Below are 22,404 nucleotides of genomic sequence, written 5' to 3'. Positions count from 1 at the left end.
CTGGGACATGACCTGGCACTCACATGGTATAGTGGCATTGCAGGTGGCTGCTTAACTGCTGTGCCACACTGCTGGCCCCTCTTTTCCTCTTTTGAAGCTATGTAAACAAGATGTATTAGGTGTGTTTAATTTTTTTTTTTTGTATTTTCTGTTATAGGGGTACTTTAAAAAATTCATGGATGGGGTGGGTATTTGGCATCTTTGTCAAAATGTTGCTTGGGATGTCTGTCCCATGTAAGAGTGCCTAGGTTTGAGTCCCAGCTCCACTCCTGATTCCAGCTTCCTGCTAATGCGTAATCTGAGAGGCAGCAAGTGAAGGCTCAAGTAGTTGAGTTCCTGCCACTCACATGGAATACCTAGATTGAGTTCCAGGCTCTTTGCTTTGGCCTGGCCCAGTCCTAGATGTTGCATGCATTTGGAGAGTGAACCAATGAATGGAAGACTTTCTTTCCTTCCCTCCCTTTCTTCCTTCCTCTCCTTTTCCTTTTTTTCTTCCTTTCTCTTTTCTCTTTCTCTCCTCCTTCCTTTCTCTCTCTCCTCCCTTTCAAACAAATAAATTTTCAGTTAAGAAAAATGCATATCATGAAAAACTGCACATGGATTTCAAAAATTTTGGCACCAAAATAAATGTATCTTTTAATGTTTCAATGAACTCTTTGAAGCACTCTCATATATAAATCGTGTGAAAACAACTGGCCAAAAAATGTGGAGGAAGGAAATGTAAGGTTTTGTTAAGGTTTTTAAACTATAAGTGAAGAATAATAATAGGTAGGCTATGATGAACTGTGCACATGCATTGCAACCTGAAAGCAACCACTAGAACAATATTTTTGAAAGATACAACATTGCTGATAAAATAGAATCATAAAGCAACTAGCAAAATGATAGATTTAAATCCAATACAGTGTATCAATAATACATTGAATGTAAATTATCTAGATTTTGACTGAGAACTTTTACCCAGTATATAGATGGGATATGAGAAATGTTATATTTTCTAATCCTGTTTTGGCTAATTATGCTTGCAAATAGACCTGTTTTCTCATTAGCTCATCATTTTTTGTAGTTGTCATACTCACCTAGTAAGGTATTTTTTCCTAAAAGTCTAATTTCTATATGTTAAAGTTCATTAGATAAATTCTTACTCTGCCAAGTTTCTGCAGGTAATAAGTCCACAAATAGTTTCACCACATAATAATATGAGTAGTCTTGAAAATGTTTTCAGTCTATGCCTGCTGCCTGATCACAAAACTGCTGCCACATAGTGGAGGTTTTTTTTTGTTTCTGTTTTTGTTTTTTTTCTGGAAGCACCCCAGATCTATTTAAGTATCAACTAGGTATTATTGTCTTGCAAACCATCCTAATAACCATTCCATCCAAGCTAGAGTAACAGAGACCATCATTGCTCTTTCACCTAAACACACAAACAAAAATATGTGAGAAACAGGTTTGAAGACACTGAATATCAAACAATGAAGGGATGTCTCCACAGGAATAAGAGATGAATCCAGTGATTGCCACAGCTTAAAATGCCATGAGAAAGTTTAGAGGTCATGGTGCATCTTTCCCAGTTTCTGCCTTCACCTCATTTTCTCTACTCACAGTGTAGGTATACTCCATCTTATATTTCTTTAATATTCTTAGGAGTTGGCTTACACAGCACAGGAGCTTTTAGTTGTATTGTTCAGAGAGTCAAGGGACTTCCCATATAATACTCTGGTCCCCTGCATTGCTTTAAGAATGGCTTAAGAAGAATTCTTATCTATCATTTCATATACCCTCCTTCCAGCTTTGATTATCTTCTTTGTACTGATGAGGAAATTGAATCACTTAGAGGTAGTGATTTTGCTCTGGTCACCACCATCACATTAATATTTGGATGGAAACACACTGAGTGAGGCACTCAGAGACTCAGCCTAGGACTCTGAGCATCCTAGGCAGTAGGGAGAGGACAATGACAAACTCAGACTTCTGTCTTTCTGACACATTCTCCAGCTGACCCAATATGCCTAGAAAGTCTTCCTGATCGTGTGCACTCTGCCTCTTTTCCCAGCTGAGTCCTTTCTGTGCTGATTGTTTATAACCAGTAGCCCATCAAGGCCTGCTCAACTCTCATGCTCTCCTTCCAACCCCCAAATACTCCAAAATTTCCATGGCAATGGCAAAGCTAGGGATTTCCTGTTGATGCCCAGAGACAGAGAGAGATGGTCTTGGTCTTGTCTGAGAAAAGTTGCTGCAGTAAGTAGAGGAGATAAACAGGAAAGAAAGAAGGGTGGTAGGTGGTAAAGTGTTATATGTAAGAGGAATATACTGTCATTTTCTTCCTGTTTTGCTCATTGTCCCTACTGCTGCTGGACAAGAACACATGGAACCAGATCCTGGAATTTATATTTGGATCCTGTACCTCCTCCTTCAATCAACTGATATTCTCTATTAAAGTTAACACCTCCTTTCACAAAGTCTCTTTTGCTTCCACTCTGTCTCTGAATCTTAACCCTGAGGGCCTGGACATGGATTTGGACTCATCGGCCTGCTCTCTTGTATTTCTTTGTCTATGATCCAGAGTTATGCTGGCCGTCTTGTTCCATCTGCTTCCATTTTAGTTTCCCTCAGTGATGGTTTGATGATACTGAGGTAAACACTAGAGTCCAGGACTAGGGGGCAGGCTGCAGAGGAGCTAAGAGGACTGGGCTCAGCACTGTGCTGCAGTGGGTTAATGCCCTGGCCTGAAGCACTGGCATCCCATATGGGCGCTGGTTCTAGTCCCAGCTGCTCCACTTCTGATCCAGCTCTCTGCTATGGCCTGGGAAAGCAGTGGAGTGAGCCATCAGATGGAAGACCTCTTTCCCTCTCTCTGCCTCTCCTCTCTCTGTGTAACTCTTTCAAATAAATAAATCTTTTTTTTTTAATTTATGTTTTAAAAAAAGATTTTTATTTTTTGAAAAAGATTTATTTATTTATTTGAAAAGCAGAATTACACAGAGGCAGAGAGAGAGAGAGAGACAGAGAGAGAGACAGAGAGAGAGAAATTGACTTCCATCCTTCCATCTACTTGTTCACTCCCCAAATGGCCATAATGGCTGGAGCTGTGCCTATCTGAAGCCAGGAGCCAGAAACTTCTTCTGGGTCTCCCATGTGGGTACAGAGACCCAAGGACTTGGGCCATCTTCCACTGCTTTCCCAGGCCACAGCAGAGAGCTGGATTAGAAGAGGGGCAACCAGGTCTGGAATCAGTGCCCATATGGGATGTCGGCACTGCCAGAGGCTACGCCACAGCACATGCTACACCACAGCACCAGTCCCTGCAGGTCATGGCTTTAACCCACTGCATCACAGTGCTGGCCCCCCATTCTTCTTTTATTTTTTTTTTAAGACATTGATTTATCTCAGAGGCAGAGTTACAGACAGAGAGAAGGAGAGACATAGAGAATGATCTTCGGGGTGGGCGCTGTGGCACAGTGGATTAACACTCTGGCCTGAAGCACTGGCATCCCTTTTGGGTGCCAGTTCAAGTCCTGGCTGCTCCACTTCCAATCCAGCTCTCTGCTATGGCCTGGGAAAGCAGTAGAAAATGGCCCAAGTCCTTGGGCCCTTGCACCCATGTAGGAGACCCAGAAGAAGCTCCTTGCTCCTGGCTTTGTATTGGCGCAGCTCCGACCATTGCGGCCAGTTTGGGAGTGAACCATCAGATGGAAGACCTCTCTCTCTCTCTCTCTCTCTGCCTCTCGTTCTCTCTCTGTGTAACTCTGACTTTCAAATAAATAAATAAATATTTAAAGGGGGGAGAGAGAGAGAGAGAGATCGATCTTTCATCTGCTGCATATAAACATATTCCAAATGGCTGCAATGGCTGGAGCTGGGCTGGTCCAAAGCCAGGAGCCAGGAGCTTCCTCCAGGTGTCCCAGACAGGTGCAGGAACCCAATGACTTGGGGCATCCTCCACATCTTTCTCAGGCCATTGCAGAGAGTTGATCAGAAGAGGAGCAGCCCAGACACGAACAAGCCCATATGAGATGCTGGCGCTGCAGGCAGAGGCTTAGCCAACTATGCCCCTGTTCCACTGTGCCAGCCCCTCCCCCATTCTCCTTTTTGACACACATTAAGAACTTACAGCTTATAAGAGTCCAAAGTTCCTTTGCTCTCATTTCTTTTTGCTGTTGTTGTTAAGATTTTTTTATTTATTTGAAAGGTAGAGTGACATATAGGAAAAGACAGGCAGACAAATACACACACAGAGAGACACAGAGAGAGAGAAACTTCTATCTGCTGGATCATTCACCCAAATGCCCACAATGGCCATAAGTGAGGTAGCCCCAAGCTGAGACCTCCACTGGGGTCTCCCACATGGGTGGCAGGAAGCAAGTACTTGGGCCATCCCAGGCACATTAGCATATAACTGAACCAGAAGCCAAGAAGCCAAGAAGTAGCCAAGACTCAAACCAGGCACTCCAGTATGGGATGCAGGCATCCCAAGAAATGCCACAGCATCTACCCCCTCTGATCTCACTTCTAGACTACTAACAGTTACCTAACCTTTAAAATATCAGATGTGATGATTATTGTTCCCTTTTTTGCCTTGCCATTATGTTCTTTCTTAGCTTGCATTTCTTCCCCAAGCTTTTCTAGCTGCCACTGTTTCCCCTTTCCTGTACTCTGTAATTCCTCGATGCTGGTTCTATCAACCCAGGCCTGGACTTATCTCTGGTGTTCTTGCCTTCTTGGATTGAGTCCCACTAGCATGGCTCCATGGGAGCCGGCCAGGAAGGAAAAATGCAGTGGCATCCAGGTAGTAGTACATCCAGATGCCCGGGTCAGAAGAGATTCTGGTTTTTGCCCCTCCAATCAGCATCTCTCTGTCATCTTCCTGAATGTGCATTTCCTATGAACTGCTGATAGTGATCATCTCTAGTTCCTTCTACTGTTCAGCACCACTCACACTCACAGTGGACAGTCTACAGCATAAACATGGGGGTGGTGCTCAAAGGCTAGTAGCCCTGTCAGCTCCTTAGCTGCACTGCCTTTGAGGGCCAGGGATTTCAGAAGAATGATCTTTTTTCAGTCTTTGACTATGGGGTATTTGGTACCATCTGGATCCAACTGGAATCTTAACTGCTAGGCCAAACACCCACCCTAGTTTTTTCTTATTCTTGAGTCAAATTTGGAAATATGTTTATATGTACATGTTTACTTTTTAGTATGGTTTTAGATTTACAGATCTATTGAGCAGATATACAGACTTTCACATACTTATCCCACCCACCTCCCCCCTTCTCAGTTCCCAAAGGATTTCCTTATTATTAACATCTTACATTAGTGTGATACCTTTGTTAAAACTGATGAACCAATATTGATACATACATTAAGGTCATTGTTTGGCATGGTTGTTAAGATGCCACTTGGGATACCTGCATCCTATACTGGAGCACCTGCTTTGAGTCCCAATTACTCTACTTCCAATCCAGTTTCCTGTTAATGCACACTTGGAGAAATAGCAGATGATGTCTCAAGTACTTGTGGGTCCCTCTCACAGAAAGAAGACCAGGCTTGAGTTGTGGGCCCCAAACTTCAGCCTGTCAGCTATTGTAGGCATTTAGGGGAGTGAATAAGCAGATGAAAGATCAGTGCTCTGTCTCTTCGCCTTTCAAATAAAATGAAAAACAATTATTAAATTCCTAGGTTCATTTGTTTTATGGATTAGATTTTTAAAATTTTTTTTTCATTTTCTTTGAAAGTTACACACACACACACACACATACAGATAGGGACAGAAACAGATCACCCATCTGCTAGTTCACTCCCTATACAGCTGGAGTTGGGCCAGGCCAAACCCAGGAGGCTGGAACTCAATCTGGGTCTCTCCCATGAGTGGCAGGGACCAAACCACTTCAGCCATCACTTGCTGACTCTCAAGAGTGCACATCAGTAGAAAACTAGGTTGGAAGTATAGCCAGGAATGGAACCCAGAAACTCCGATATGGGACACGGTGTCCCAAGCAGCAGTTTAATGCGCCAAGTGCCCTCCACTATTCATATCTTTGGCCATTTTAAATTTTCCTCCTTGTTTTTTGAGTTTGAAGAGTTCTTAGCTTATTTTGGGTATCTGTCCTTTATCAGGCAGGTATCCTACAAATATCTTCTCAGTTTATGACTTGGTTTTTTTCATAATTTTAACAATGATTTTCTCAGAGACTTTTTTTTTTTTTCAACCAAGCTCAACTTCTCAGGTCTTCCTCCACTTATCTTCTTGCCCCCAGGGAAGGTGAAAGATGATGAGAGCTGGAAAAAGGGAGAGGGAACTGTGCAGTATGACATTTCTTGTCCTCCAATCTATACTCACTGTACTATTAATTAAAGGAATGGTCAACTCAACAAGACACCTGTGTGACAGCATAATTCCGGGATATCTGCAGTATCCAATTTCTCTGGAGTTCAGAACAATATCCAAATCATTTGGCATAAAGCTGCACATATCATTTTATGATCTACTCCTTGCCTGTCTGTTCAGTAACATCACTCATGCCAAGCTTTCCAAATATCTCATGTACATACTTCTCCATTTACCTCACTACTTTTTACCCTCTTATTTGCTAGGGCAATCTTAATTATATTTTATTATCTTAATCACCTTTTCAGAGTCCAAATTACTTCCATTAAATTATGTTACAAATTATTTCCAGCCTGGGGCTGGTGCTGTGGAGAGTAGGCTAAGCTTCTGCCTGAGGTGCTGCTGTCCAGTACGGCACTGGTTCGAGTCTTGGCTGCTCCTCTTCCGATCTTTTCGATCCAGCTCCCTGTTACAGCCGGGGAAAGCAGTGGAAGATGGCCCAAGTGCTTGGGCCCCTGCACCCACGTGGCAGACCTGAAGCCTGGCTCCTGGCTTCGGATTGGCCCAGTTCCATCCATTGTGGCCATTTGGGGAGTGAACCAGAGATGACGACTTTTCTCTCTATCTCTCAAATAAATACATAAAATCTTAAAAAAAAATATTTCCAGCCCTTCAGTGCTCTTTTAAGAAATCTGTTTAATCTTTAACCTGGCCACCACATCTTCATTCTTCATTACCCTGTTATTCAATGTAATTCTCATTGAATGACCCATCTGTTCTCATTCAAGAACAGAAGGTAGGACTATAAGAACCACTAGACACTAGACAGGCTTCTAACTTTAAAATCTCTTCTCCTTTAAGAAAGTTGCATTATTTTAAAACCAAAAATCAATCATAAGGCTGAATGTGGAAGCAGTAAGTATGGAGAAAGAGAAATGTTGTGTAGAGCAGTACTCAACAGGACTCTCGGGTGGTTTATATTTCTTCTAAGAGAGACATTCATCTGCTGGGAACATGAGAAATATGTTTGGGTTGGGACTTGAGGAGGGTAGGGTGTTAAAGATTTGAATAATTGTTGTGGGAAATGGGACAGGAAGCTGAAGACACAGCAGCGATTTGGGAGTGTGATGAGGTTGCAGGGAAGTTGGAAACTGAATGTGAGGTGCTCATGATACTGCTGTCACTGATGACACTGACACTGCCTGATCCAAGTTTAGGGCTTTGCTGGGTGGATACAAGGAGGCATGAGAATGTGACAGATTTATGAAGTGCTGCATTTAGTTCAAATCCTGGCTCTGCCCCTTAGTATGTGACTTAGCGCACATTACTTTACCTTCTGAGGTCTTACTGCATCACATGTAAAATGGGGATAATCGTATTTATTGACTCAACAGATATTGAGTGCCCTACTCCATACTGTTCTGAGATCTGGAGATACGGCTGTCAAAAGTCAAAAATTCCTGCCTTCTTGAAACTAATAATCTGGAGAGCAGGAAAACAAGATTAAAAAATAAAATATATGGTATGTTAGATGGCAGCGTGATTATGGAAATAGGAAAATAAGAGGTAGAATGCATGCAGAAAACTGCAATTTTAGGTGGGTGACTGGGAAATCCCTGACTGATCTGGTGTTTGAATCCTAAAGGGCAATGTAATCATTAGGACAAGGAAGCATACAGTGGGCTAGCCGAGTGCCTGGTACATAGTTAAGAGTCAATAAATTTGGGGCTGGCGCTGTGACGTAGCAGGTTAAGGCCCAGGCCTGCAGCACTAGCATCCCATATGGGCACCGTTTTGTGTCCTGGCTGCTCCTCTTCCCACCCAGCTCTCTGCTACGGCCTGGGGAAGCAGTGGAAGATGGCCCAAATCCTTGGGCCCCTGCACCTGCGTGGGAGACCTGGAAGAAGCTCCTGGCTCCTGGCTTCAGACTGGCCCAGCTCCGGCCGTTGTGGCCATTTGAGGAGTGAATCAGCAGATGGAAGATCTCTCTCTCTGTCTCTCCTCTCTCTGTGACTCTGTCTTTCAAATAAATAAAATAAGGCCGGCGCCGTGGCTCACTAGGCTAATCCTCCGCCTTGCGGCACTGGCACACCGGGTTCTAGTCCCGGTCGGGGCACCGGATTCTGTCCCGGTTGCCCCTCTTCCAGGCCAGCTCTCTGCTGTGGCCAGGCAGTGCAGTGGAGGATGGCCCAAGTGCTTGGGTCCTGCACCCCATGGGAGACCAGGATAAGCCCCTGGCTCCTGCCATTGGAGCAGCGTGGTGCGCCGGCCGCAGCGCGCCAACCGAGGCAGCCATTGGAGGGTGAACCAATGGCAAAAAGGAAGACCTTTCTCTCTGTCTCTCTCTCACTGTCCACTCTGCCTGTCAAAAATAAATAAAATAAATATTTTTTAAAAAGTCAATAAATTCAAACTGAGTGCCTGAAAAGATAGATCACTGAGAACTGTTCCCATTTCCTTAGGGGTTTAAGGAGAGCACGCATGACTTCAGTGTCTTATTGGAGTTTCCCACTGACACCCATTTCAGGGTCTTGAGCCCTCAAATTTCAACCTTGGCTTAAGGCCCAGCTCAAGTGCCACTTCCTAGTATCCTCCATCTCCCATATCCTTATAGGCATCGCTGATACTCTTTCTTATCAACGCCTGACTCTAGTCTGAGTTCTGACACAAAGTCGCTGTTTGCCTTTGTGCAATTAAGCCACTTCTCTTGTTCTCATTACTAAAATGACAAGATCATACCAGACCAGCTTTTCAGATCTAACACTTCACGACTCTAAAAGCAAAATACCTACTCCCATTCCCTTCTCCTCGCAGCAATCCTAACGGCAGCTGGTGGCCCACAATCCAAAGCCTCAGCAGAAGACCAAACGATAGCCGGGTCAATCGCAGGCCATTGGGCGGAGAAAGAACAGGAAAGTCGCTAATTCACCGCTCACTGGGAACACCTGACCTTTCCCAGATCGCCCGCCCTCTCGGCATTTCCGGTCCTTCCCCAGATCTTCTTCCGGGGCACGTGATCGTGTCCGCTCCCGCCCCTCCTCCACTCCGTAGATTCCATTGGCTGTTTCTGGGAGGCAGCGGAGCATTTTCTGAGGTGGATTGGTTTCCGTCCTTGTTGACGGGTTAGTTACAAACAAGGCGTGCCTGGTCTCCCTGGTAACGCTATGCCGATAGCCCTGATTGGTCGACGTCCTAATCCCATCTTCCGTCCCAGCTGCGAGTGGTTGAGTCCCTGGCGGGGCGCGGTGGTGGTAGGTGTCGCGCATGGGGATCCCTAGCTGACGTGGCTTGACTTGGAGGGGGCAGCTGGAGCCTCCGGCAGCAGCCGCGTCCAGGTGAGTGAGGGACGCTCCCCAGCTCCTCCTGCCCCGAGTTCTGTAACGGTCACTCCCCGCACAGGGGCCGTGGGAGCGACCGCAGCAGCCACACTCGAGCTCCCTCCCCGCCCCGCCCCTCCCGGACTCAGTCCGGGATCTGGCCCTTCACCCACCTTCCTTCACCTACCGGGCCTGGTTCTAGAAGCCCGCAAGCCTGGCGGCCCCCCGGAAGGGCTTTGGGGTCGCCCCCGCGCGGTCTGCCCCCTCCCCAGGATGTTTCTCCTCCGGGAGCGACGGGGAAAGGCGCCCAGGCCAGTCGTGTCCGCCCGGCCTCTTTCCCTGAGCGGCCTGCTAAGCCAGCCGCGGCTGATGTCGGAGAGAACCTGCCGGGCCCCTAACGCTCTGGCGCTGAACAAACTTGGTGTCCGGAAAGGGAGGCGAGCCCCAAACAGATCAAAGGTCTGGAGGGTGTAGGTCACCGAGGCGCGGGCCTGTCCTGCGGTCCAGCTGATGACAAGAGGTTATTGGAGGGAAGAGCGTGAGGATTCGTGTGATACCGTCAACACTGACATGCCGGGAATCGGAAGCGGGCTGGCTGTTGGAAAGGGAAGAGAGTTCTGGAGGAAACAGGATTTGATCTGGCGGAGTGGAGCCTGTCTATTCAGCGTATCAGGAATGTGAATGGGCCGGAGTGGAATGAGGGGTATATTTGTCTGGCCTATTTAAGGAGCTCGGGCTGGCTGGTGGGAGAGGACAATTTAAGAGTGGGACAGAGATATTTAAAATCACAAGCAAGTACTTTCACTTTTGGAGATGGCTGGAAGCGCTCCCACCACTTGACCTGCTTACAGTTCTGTGCAAGGTGGCAGGGAGGAACTCCTACAGAAAGGCAGGAGGCTTTGGCAGAAGCACGACCTAGTCAGATTTAAATGGTCGGGACGGTTATGAAAGGTGAAATCCAGGAACCGTTCTGTTGGAAAAATAGCAAGATTTGGTCAGGGCCGATATACAGGAAAAAGTTGAAGAGAACTTAGAAGTTAACAGACATTGTACACTGACTGCTTCACGGTTTTTACTTCTCATTCTTTTTTTTTTTTTTTTAAAGATTTATTATTTACTTGAGTTACACATAGAGGGGAGAGGCAGAGAGAGAGAGGTCTTCCATCCCATGGTTCACTCCCCAATTGGCCGCAATGGCTGGAACCGCGCCGATTGGAAACCAGGAGCCAGGAGCTACTTCCAGGTCTCCCACGTGGGTGCAGGGGCCCAAGGACTTGGGCCATCTTCTACTGCTTTCCCAGGCCATAGCAGAGAGCTGGATCGGAAGTGGGGCAGCCGGGACTAGAACCGGTGCCCAAATGGGATGCCAGCGCTTCAGGCCAAGGCGTTAACCCGCTGCACCACAGCGCTGGCACCTACTTTTCATTCTTTGATCATGGATTAGTGCTTTCCTCTTCCTTGCATTAGGTTTGTTGATTATGTCAAATTTCTAAACATGTTTCACTGCAGACTCGTAATCAGGAAAAGAGTTTTGAGCTTGCATCCACCACCACCATCCCCCACCGCCAAATACTGTGTATTTAATAGTGGGTAATCTATGATACCACTGTAAATATTTATTTACAGTGTTTATTGTAAAAATATAAATATAAACTTAAGAGAAATTTTAAAAATTTCTTGACCACACCATGGTGCATTCCCAACCCAATTTGAAGGTTAAAGATGCTACCTCTTTTTTCTCAAGGTTGTTTCCATCTCTGAGGACCTCCTAGCTTGGGGGACCTCCAGTCTGGGATGTAGCCCTTCCTAAAAAATCTTTAGAAGATAATTATTTTATCTTCTGCTTGATTTTAAAGACCTCTGCTTCCCCTTCCTCCTTGGATTAATGTATAAATTAAAAAGATGTTGCTTTACCCTTGGTTGTAAAATAAATCATTCATTAACTTCTGCAGGCTAACTACTATGTGCAATAAATTATTTAAGACTCAGCACTGATCATTACATTCCAGTCTGTTGTTAGGCACCCCTATGTAAAAGATTATTAACATAATACTCTATTTTAATTAAGCTATTTTAAAATTAGTTTTATGTGTTTTAGTAAAAGGAAATTTAAAACAAAAGAATATCATGTAAAAAGAAAAATCTCTCCCCTAGCCAACTTCTCCATTTCCCTACTTTATAGACTTAAACACTGAATAATTTCTTGGTTCTCCTTAAGAAATTTTCTGATCACAGTGAATCACATATATAATGTATACCAACCCTTTCTCCCCACAAGTAGAATCATGCTATGCATGGGGATTGCTGCTTAATTGACCATTCCTAATCTGAAAACTCCAAATATCTCAAAATCTGAAACCTTTTACACATGAATGGGATACCACAAGTGGAAAATTCAACACTGTGAAACTTTGTTTCATGCACAAAATTATTAAAAATACTATAAAAAATTACCTTTAGACTAGGTATGTAAGGTGTAAATGAGACATAATTGTATGTTTAGACTTGGGTCCCCTCCCCAAGATATCTCCTTATATATGTGCAAATGATGCAGAATCTGAAAATATCTGAAATCTGAAATACTTCTGATCATAAGCATTTGGATAAGGGATATTTAACCTGTATTCAACATTTTTGGTATACACGAGTATAAAGCTACTTTGTTCTTTTAAATGGCCACACAGTATTCCCTGGTAGAAACATTTACATGTATTTAGTTTGCCCCTTATAATGGGCATTTGTAGATTTCCAACCATTAGCCAACAAAATAGTGCTATAGTGAGCATCTCTGTGTGTGTGTGTACATACATGCATACATATATCTGTGTTCTTTTGGTATAAACAATATGGAATTATTTGTGCCATACCTCTATGAATCTTATTCCATTGTGGTCTAGGTACTGGCTCAAAAAAAAGTACCTATTGAACTATTCACATAGAAGCCTCATTCCTATTTGCAGCCTGGGTAAAGAACGTTGGGGTGATGAGATTACTCAGAAAATAGACTTTTGTGTACCTCCACCAGCCAGGAACCTCTGTTAAGCTATGTTACTGGGTAAATTAGTTAACTTCCTTATACCTTATTTACTCACTTTAGAATCAAATATTGAAGCACCGCCCTCATGGGGTTGTTTTAAGAATAAAATAAGTTATAAGTAAAACAGTTGGAGCAGTGCTTCATGGTGGTGCCATGAATATAGCATAGCCACCATTGACTTCTAAATTTCTTTCATGAAAATAGTGCAGCAGTTTGTACCATGAAAAATAGTTTTCCATTTTCCAGTGGTAGAACGGTATGGTACTACTGAATATGCTTTTTCCAACTATGTAGTGCTACCTCCCTTTTAGCTCCTCAACCTGATTGAGAATCACTTTGAAAATTAAAGAATTGAGGAAAACTGAGGCTCATTTATATATGCATGAACTAAGTTTGAAGAGTAACCTCAGTGGAAATCTACTCATCCTCTTTGCTGTTGTTTCTTTGGGAAACTGTGAGTTAAATTCCAGAACAGGGGCAGGCGCTGTGGTGTGGGTTAACGCCCTGGCCTGAGGCGCCAGCATCCTGTATGGGGGCCAGTTCAAGTCCCAGCTGCTCTACTTCAGATCCAGCTCTCTGCTGTGGCCTGGGAGAGCAGTGGAGGATGGCCCAGGTCCTTGGGCCCCTATGTCTGCGTGGAAGACCCAGGAAAGGTTCCTGACTCCTGGCTTCGGACCAATGCAGCTCCGGCTATTGCAGCCAGTTGAGTGAACCAGCGGGTGGAAGACCGACCTCTCTCTCTCTGCCTCTGCCTCTGTCTCTCCTCTCTCTGTGTAACTCTGACTTTCAAATAAATAAATAAATCTTAAAAAAAAAAATTCCAGAACAAACAGAGCATATGTATGGACACAAAGGCATTCACTCACTGTCTTCATTTATTTTGCTTATTTTCTTATGCATTTTGTACTATTGTACTGAGTTTTCTCTGGTTAAGGATATGCCTTATATTTATTTTTATAGTTTATAGCATATCACTCTGAACTAGGAAAGCATTCTATAAATAATTATTGCTAAACAGTGAAAGCTTTGAAAAGAATAACACTTTTATTTCACTCTAAGTGGTACTTAAGCAAACAAGTGTCAAGGTCCTGTTGCAGGGTTTGTGGAAGGTGTGGCCAGTGTGGACTTATTTGCCTGAGTGTTTTATAGAACTCTGGCCTTGGCATTAAGTTCCACATGTAATTTATTTTATTGATTTTTTTTTTTTTTTTATTTGAGAGGCAGACAGAGGAAGAACTCTCATCTGCTGGTTCACTTCTCTAATACCCACAGTGGCAGTGGCTGGGCCACGGCCTGGGCCAGGAACTGGGAACTCAATCCAGGTCTCCCACCTGACTGGCAGAATCCCAGTTAGTTACATGGGCTATCACTGACTTCTGCCTTCCAGGGTCTGCATTGGCAGGAAGCTAGGAGTAAGGAGCTAAAGCCAGGAAGTGAACTCAGGCTCCATGATGCAGCGCATAGTAGTCTTAACCACTGGGCTAAATGCCTGCTTCCTGTTTATCATTCTTTTCTCTAGTTGCTGTTCACAATCCTTGCTTTATAAAACAACAGCAAGAACATTGTCCATCAGCCACATACATTTCCTTACATGAATTTATTACTGTAAATGTAATAATTTTCCCACTTACTAGTTTGCATATTGTATATACATTTTTCCATTTCTGTCAGTGAGCCTAATAAAGGAGGATATCCATCTTTATTTAGCTTAAGCGTGGCTAATTAGTGGCTTGTGTACCTAGTCTTTGAGGTACCAAAAGTACCAAACTGCCCAAGATGCTCATCTGTTTACATTTCCAGATTATTCCTTTAATGTTAATAGTTATAGAATTCACTCTTGCATCACAGATCATATTAGTGGACTTTAGAGTGATCTTCATCAATCTTCATTTTAATGTGAGGAAACTGACCCTCAAAAGGTAGAGTGATGGGGCTGGCGCTGTGGCATAGTGGGTAAGGCTGCCTCCTACAGTGTCGGCATCCCATATGGACACTGGTCTAAGACCTGGCTGCTCCACTTCCAATCCAGCTCTCTGCTGTGGCCTGGGAAAGCAGAAGATGATGGCCCAAGTCCTTGGGCCCCGTACCTGTGTGGGAGACCCGGAAGAAGCCCCTAGCTCCTGGCTCTGGATTGGCACAGCTTTGGCTGATGTGGCCAATTGGGGAATGAACCAGTAGACAAAGACTCTCTCCACCCTCACCACCCCACCTCTGCCTTTCAAATAAATGCATAATTTTTTTTTTTTTTTTTTTTAGAAAAAAGGTAGAGGGGCCGGCGCCGTGGTTCACTTGGTTAATCCTCTGCCTGCAGCACCAGCATCCCATATGGGTACCAGGTTCTGGTCCTGGTTGCTCCTCTTCCAGTCCAGCTCTCTGCTGTGGTCCGGGAGGGCAGTGGAGGATGGCCCAAGTGCCTGGGCCCCTACACCTGCATGGGAGACCAGGAAGAAGCACCTGGCTCTTGGCTTCGGATCGGTGCAGTGCTGGCCATGGGGCCATTTGGGGAGTGAACCAATGAAAGGAAGACCTTTCTCTCTGTCTCTCTCCCTCACTAACTCAATCAAATAAATAAAAAATAAGTAAAAAATAAAAAGGTAGAGTGACTTACCCAATGTGATACAGCTTCTTCTTGAGCCAGGACTGGAAGCCCAGCTCCCTGGCTTTCAGAGTGGCACTCTTTCCTCTCAGCTTGTTGAATCAGACTCCTTTTATTTCACCTGAAATGGTGAAAATAAAATAAAAAATTTTCCCAAATTTTTATCTCATTTAGGTACTAGTAGTTCTTTACTGTTCTTTTCTTTCTTAAAATATACATATTTAAATGGTTATGTAGGAAAAGCAATCCATTTTCCATCTAAAGAGCTTTTAATTTTTTTCTGTTATTCAGTTAGCTGGGGCACCTTGAATTGGCCTAAGTACTGTGCATGTCAGTTTTCCCCTCTATAAAAGGGGATGCTAGTGACATTTACCTTCAGATTTTGTTAAGATTGAAGAGAACTGTACATGAAGTGTCTGGGACACACACTTTGCAATTAAGTATAGCACAGAGTTATTGCCATTAATATCATTATTCTGTGTTCATGTGTGAATATGGTCTTTATGTGCGATAATGTTTAGTAGTGTATTGGTCGAGACGGGGCCTCCTAGGGAGGATGAATCAGTCTCATCTGTGGGAGTGGTGTAGGGGAGAAAGGAAGACAATTATAGTTTGGGAAAATCTTAAGATTTTAGCTTTATATAAACAGAAAATGAAAAACTAGTGTTTTTGCAATAGAAATTACATAAGATTTGCTAATAGTTATATGCAAAAGATTTGGTGTAAGGCGCACTACCTTAGGTGGGTGTGTACACACTTGCTTGTACATATGTGATAGTCTTATATTCTCTGAAGAAGGTATGGCTTTAAAATGGTTGAGAAACACTCACTCTGAAATTTTAGTACTTTGCTACTTAGTCCTAGAGGTAGTAGCGGTGGTAGCAGGCTCCAAGGTAGTTGGAGCAGAAGGTCTGGGTGCAAACAGCATGATAGAGATGGAGTTAGGGGTTGGTCAAGGAGTCTAAACTGGAAGTGATGGAAAGTGGCCAGTGAGTTTGGTATGTGTATGTCAGTGTGACAAGGTCTGAAGTTAAGTCACAAAACCCATTTATGAATGTCCCTAAAACTAATTAGTTAATAACTTCTATTAGTTTAAAAAAAAAAAACTCATTACAAAATTAAACACAGATACAGAAAACCATAGCAAAAACTCATTCCAGACACTTCCATGTGTTTATCACAGGCAAGACCCTTTCCTTCCAAGAATAAACACTTCCCGCGGATTCTCTATAGTTTTATTACCGAAATGTGAATCATGCCTTTTTTTTTTTTTTTTTTTTAAACTTGATGCCTCTCTTACGTCTTTTCCTTATATTGTCTATGTTGAAGGACTTAGGCCATTTGACCTATGGTGTCCTACAGTCTGGGACTAGCACCTTCATTGGGCAGGTCAGCATGTTACTCTGTCTTCTGCATTTCCTACACTTAACAAGATGGGAGGCTTCATCAGCCTGAGAGTCTATCCCTTTGCAAGACTGAAGGTGGTAACATGTTCTTTTATTAAGAGGGTCATGTCTGGTTTTGGCTTTTTTTGTTACCAGCTAATAATGCCCAGTGTCTACATCTGTGAGTTCATTAGAAGTTGCAAAATACTAGAATAACATATTCTACTTCTACTGTTTTTTTTAATTGGAATAATTTTATTTAAAATTTAATTTTAAAAATTGTTTTACTTTTTTCTGTGAAAGGCAGAATGACAGAGAGCAAGTGAGCAACAGAAAGAGAAAGGTCTCTCTTCTGCTGATTCACTCTCCCGATGCCTACAATAGCTGGGGCTAAGCCAGGCTGAAGCCAGGAGCCTGGAACTCAATCTAGGTGTCCCACATGGATGTCAGGGACCCTAGCACTCGAGCCATCACCTTTTGTGCATTAGCAGGAAGCTAGAATTGGGAATGGAGCTGGGGCTTGAACCTAGGGACTCTGGTATGGGATGTAGGAGTCCAAGCAGCATCTTAACTTCAGTGCCCCCATTTATTTATTTGAGTGGCAGAGAGAAAGACACACAGAGAGATCTTCTGTCCACTGGTTCATTCCCCATGTGCATGCAGTAACCAGGTTTGGGCCCTTGAACTTGGTCTCAGTCTCCCGGCCTGTGGGAGGGACCCAAATACTTGAGCCACCATCTGCTGTCTCTCAGGATGCATTAAGTAGGACACTGGAATCAGAAGCAGAGCTAAGACTTAAACCCAGGCATATCAGTACAAAATATGATTGTCCTAAACTGAGTCTTATCTCTGTTCCAAACAGCTGCACAATTAGTTGGAACAGTTTTATAAGGAAATACATCTTCTCATCTATTTGCTTCCTGAATAGTAAAATTCAAATAGAAAAGGCAAGATGAATCCTTTTTTATCTATTTTTCAACACGTTTGGTTCAGATGGTGACTAGTTTATTGTGAACTCCTGGATTTAGATCTTTTGTGTATGAGGAGGGGTATAATTTTTTGCAATTCTTATTTAAATTCAGATTGTCCTTTTGGCTGATGAGAAGCTTTTCAGTTAGGCTTCTGGAACCTTTTTTTTTTTTTAAAGATTTTATTTATTTGACAGGTAGAGTCAGACAGTGAGAGAGAGAGATAGAGAGAAAGGTCTTCCTTTTCCGTTGATTCACTCCCCAAATGGCCGCCACGGCCAAAACTATGCCGATCCAAAGCCAGGAGCCAGGAGCCTCTTCCTGGTCTCCCATGCAGGTGCAGGTGCCCAAGCACTTGGGCCATCCTCCACTGCCTTCCTGGGCCACAGCAGAGAGCTGACTGGAAGAGGAGCAGCCGGGACTAGAACCCGGTGCCCATATGGGATGCTGGCACTGCAGGCGGAGGATTAAGCAAGTGAGCCATGGAGCCAGCCCCTTCTGGAACCTTTTGACATGACTCTAGTAGCCTTTGATGTAAATTCATTGCAAGATGTTTTAGGCTCATTTTGTGCATGTTCTGCTTTAGAACTGGGATGAGTCATTTCATTAAGAAGTCCTTCTATTAATTTTTTTTAATGGGAAGTGAAATTTCAGTACTTCAACCTAGGCATTAGAGATACTCATTGCTTCTCAATTTGTCATTGTTTTCTAACCTTTTTAGTGGACAGAGGTAGAAGATATAAAAATAAATATAAAAGATAAAATACCTTGTAAGTTAATACTGGTACTTCAATTTAAGGTCAGTTTGTATTTTGTATTTTGTATTTTTGTATTTTGTATTTCTGAATTTATTCTGTATTACATCTGAATCTTCCTTGTTCAGACTGAAAATATAGGCTAGAATTAGAACGCCCATAATTTTTCATTTGCTAGAATTCCACTTTCAGTAGTCTTTGAATAAGGATGCTGCTCATACCACCACCACCACTTTGATTAATAACAGTTTTTAAAAGTTTTTATTTGCATTTGCTCTTGGCTTTCTCAATTTTTTTCATTTTTGCCCTGTATATTATCTGAGCATATACACATTACATTCCATGTTCTCTCCCTTAGTTCCACTGTATATTTAATGCTCACCACCAGTTCTTACAATGTTTCTTTAATTATTTTGGTTATGTCAAGATTTCTTCTGTAATAGATTACTTAGGAGAGGCTTAGGAGGAAATGTTTTTGATTTTTTTTTTTTCACTTATTCCTAACATTTCACCTGTGCTCTTTGTAACTGAAGGTCATTTTTGTGGGAAATAAAATCCTTGGTTCATTTTTTTTTTTTCATTTCTTAAATATCTTCAATTTTAACTTACGTTTTGTTTTCTGAGAAAAGCATTACTATTGCAAAGTCTGATGATATGTAGTTTTAATATCTTTCTCTTACCAGTCATATGATCTTGTGGCCTAAATCCTCATGGATTTTTTTTTTTAAGTTCAATTATTTTATTAGACTGCCTTATTGGTCATTTTGAGTTGATATTTTCAGGTATATAGAAAGCTTTTTCAATATATGGTTGCTTTTTCTCTCTTTTTAAAAAGTGATTTATTTATTTGAAAGGCAGAGTTACACAGAGAGAGAGGGAGAGGGAGAGGGAGAGGGAGAGGGAGGGAGGGAGAGAGAGAGAGAGAGAGAGAGAGAGAGAGGTATCTTCCATCTGCTGGTTCACTCTCCAATTTTTTGTTTCGCCATCTAAGCCAAGATAATACTTAGCTTTTAATCATCGTGTTTTCTTGTCACCTGTGATGTGTGGCAGTTTCTTTGTTGTTGTTTTTCATTACTTTAACAATTTTGAATAGTATTGATCAGGTGTTTTCTAGAATGTACCTGATTTTGACTTTGCCTGATATTTTCCTCGTAATTAAACTGGGGTTGTGAGTATTAGAAAAAAATACATCACAAAGTTGTATTCTTATCACATTATATTGGGGTTATGTGATATTACTATGACTTATCACTGATGATGTTAACCTTGATCTAAGTTGTGGTCGTGACTGCTAGATCTGCCTACTTGTGATTATTACCTTTTCATATTCTGTTCTTTGGAAGTGTGACTAAGTCCAGCCTACATGCTCCATTTCCTGATAGGATAAGTATGGACATAAATTATTTGGAATTATTCGCAAGAAAATTTGTCTCTTTTCTACCATTTCTTTTATCTTAATGATTTATATCAATATGAACTAATAGGTATTTATTTTTTAAAATTGGATTGTAATCCAATAATATTGTTATTTATTTTGTGATTCTGATTATTCTGGCTTTGGCCATTGAAAGCTCCTTTAGGTTGTCCCGTGTCTCTGGCTCCCTGGTCCCCGTCTCCCCGACCCCACACTTCCTTACTTCCTGGCACAACCAGGTGCTTTGTTTCATATTGTGTTTTCCTTCCCCCAGATCTATAGCCAGCCATTTTTCTACAGAGCCCTGATTCCTTCCATTTCAGACTGGATTTAGAAATCAAGATCTGGGTGCTGTATGTGTTCACTGCTCTGAAGTGTTGCTGTTACTAGGAGTTTTCTGTGAACACAACTAGGATACATATCTCTGTATGATAACCCATTATGTATAATGCATGGTTATTTTATTTATGTGTCTATTTGTATATATTATATGAACCTGAGTTCATATTGGTGTGTCAACCATAATCTAATACCATAGGGTTTATTCTGGCTGCCTTTTCTTGCTTATTTGCAACCGCTTTCACTGATAGTAACTAAGATTTCGTTGATCTGTGATTTATTTCCTGAATCATTGAACCTTGGTATATACATGAATTGGTTTCAGAATCGTTAACCCATATCACTGCAAGAAAGAAATTTACCTACTAGAATGGAGTATTTATGTCACTGCTTTTTATCTTCAGCCTGTAGTACCCTGTCAAAACACCATTTTCCAAAGTTTCTTAGCTTAGCTTCATTATCCCCATCTCATTCAGTGAGGTTATGTCATGTATTTATTTACTTATGTTTTAAAGATTTATTTATTTATTTGAAAGAGTTACAGAGAGAGAGAGAGAGAGAGATTCTTCCTTCCACTAGTTCATTCCACAGTTGGCTGCAACAGCCAGAGTTGTGCTGATCTGAAGCCAGGAGCCAGGAGCTTCTTCTGGGTCTCCCACTCAGGGGCAGGGGCCCAAGCACTTGATCCATCTTCTGCTTTCCCAGGCCACAGCAGAGAACCAGATTGGAAGTGGAGCAGCCGGGACTCGAACCAGCACCCATATGGGATGCCAGTGCTGCAGGCGGTGGCTTTACCTGCTACGCCACAGCGCCAGCCCCTGTCATGTATTTATAATAAGTTGGATTTGTTGGTCTGCCTTCCATCCCAGGAACCCATAACATCCTAGTTGATTTTTTTTTAAATGTATATAATTAAGATCACATGTACAGTTCTGTGGGTTTTGGCAAATGTGTATGGCTGGGAATCTGCTATCCCAGGACCATAAAACACAGTTCCTTTACCTTAAAAATTCCTTTGTGTAGCATTTTTAGAGTCAACTATACTCCTTCCCTTAAGCACTAAGGACTGTCTTTGTGTGAATTTATTGCTGCCCTTTCCATAGTGTTATATAAATAGAATCATATAAAGTGTAGATTTTTACATTTAACTACTTCCACTTAGCGAAAGTCATTTTATCTATGTTGTGTTATATTTTGTGACTCAGTGGCTCATTCTTTTTTTATTGCTGAGTAATATTCCATTGTTTGGATATACCACAGTTTGTTATGCATTCACTTCTTGAAAGATTTTTTTTTTTCACTTTTTGTGACTATGGGTAAACCTACTTTAAATATTTACTTAGAGGTTTCTGTGTGAATTTAAGTTTTCATTTCAGTTGTTTAAATAACCTAATAATGGAATTCATACATGTATATTTAATTTTTAAAGAAATAGGGGCCGGCACTGTGGCATAGCAGGTAAAGCTGCCACCTACAGTGCTGGCATCCCATATGGACGCTGGTTCAAGTCCCGGCTGCTCTACTTCCAATCCAGCTCTCTGCTATGGCCTGGAAAAGCAGCAGCAGATGGCCTAAGTCCTTGGGCCCCTGCACCCACATGGGAGATCTGGAAGAAGCTCCTCCTGGTTCCTTGCTTCTAATCTGCCAAGCTCTGGCCCTTGCAGCCTTTTGGGCAGTGAACTAGTGGATAGAGGATCTCTCTCTCTCTCTCTCTCTCTCTCTGCCTCTGCCTCTGCCTCTGCCTCTGCCTCTGCCTCTGCCTCTCTCTAACTCTGCTTTTCAAATTAAGAAATTTAAAAAAAGTTGCTGGACTATTTTCCAGAGTAGCTGTACCATTTTATATTTTAATCTGCAATAAAGGAAAGTTCTTTTTGCTCTAAATTGCTGCTAACATTTTAGAAAATAAATATTTAGTGTTAATCTTGTGCTTTTAATGGATATTTTACTAATAACAGATGAGGTAAACCATCTTTTCTGGTACTTATTTACCATCCGTGTATCTTCTTTGCTGGTGTCCATTCAGTTCTTTTGCACATTTATCAGGTTGTTTCCTTTATTTGTGAATTTTAATAAGCTTTTTAGAAAATATTCTTTCGGATCCAAGTTCTTTATTAGATACATTATTTGAAAATATGTTTTCCCAATCTGGTTTCTTTTTATTCTTTTAATATTGTCTTTATAGAACAAAATTTTTAAATTTTGATAAATAAACTTTTAAATTTTTTCTACTCTGTATTATGCCTTTTATTAAATCTAAAATACTCATTG

At 42.2% G+C, this 22,404-nt stretch overlaps 1 protein-coding gene across 6 annotated transcripts in view; it reads left to right on the top strand.

Moving 5' to 3' along the window:
• The first annotated feature begins 9,548 nt into the window (after positions 1-9,548).
• GOLGB1 (golgin B1) overlaps positions 9,549-22,404 on the top strand; it is an 82,181-nt gene continuing 69,325 nt past the window's right edge. For all 6 annotated transcript variants that reach the window (XM_062208804.1, XM_062208813.1, XM_062208810.1 and 3 more), the window contains exon 1: positions 9,549-9,660. The gene's annotated coding sequence lies outside the window, so the exon portion shown is untranslated. The remainder of the gene's footprint in view (positions 9,661-22,404) is intronic.

This window comes from Lepus europaeus, chromosome 2 (genome assembly GCF_033115175.1).
Source record: "Lepus europaeus isolate LE1 chromosome 2, mLepTim1.pri, whole genome shotgun sequence".
Lineage (NCBI taxonomy): Eukaryota > Metazoa > Chordata > Mammalia > Lagomorpha > Leporidae > Lepus > Lepus europaeus.
Note: the sequence above shows the minus strand (reverse complement) of the source record. Positions and strands in the feature narration are given on the sequence as shown.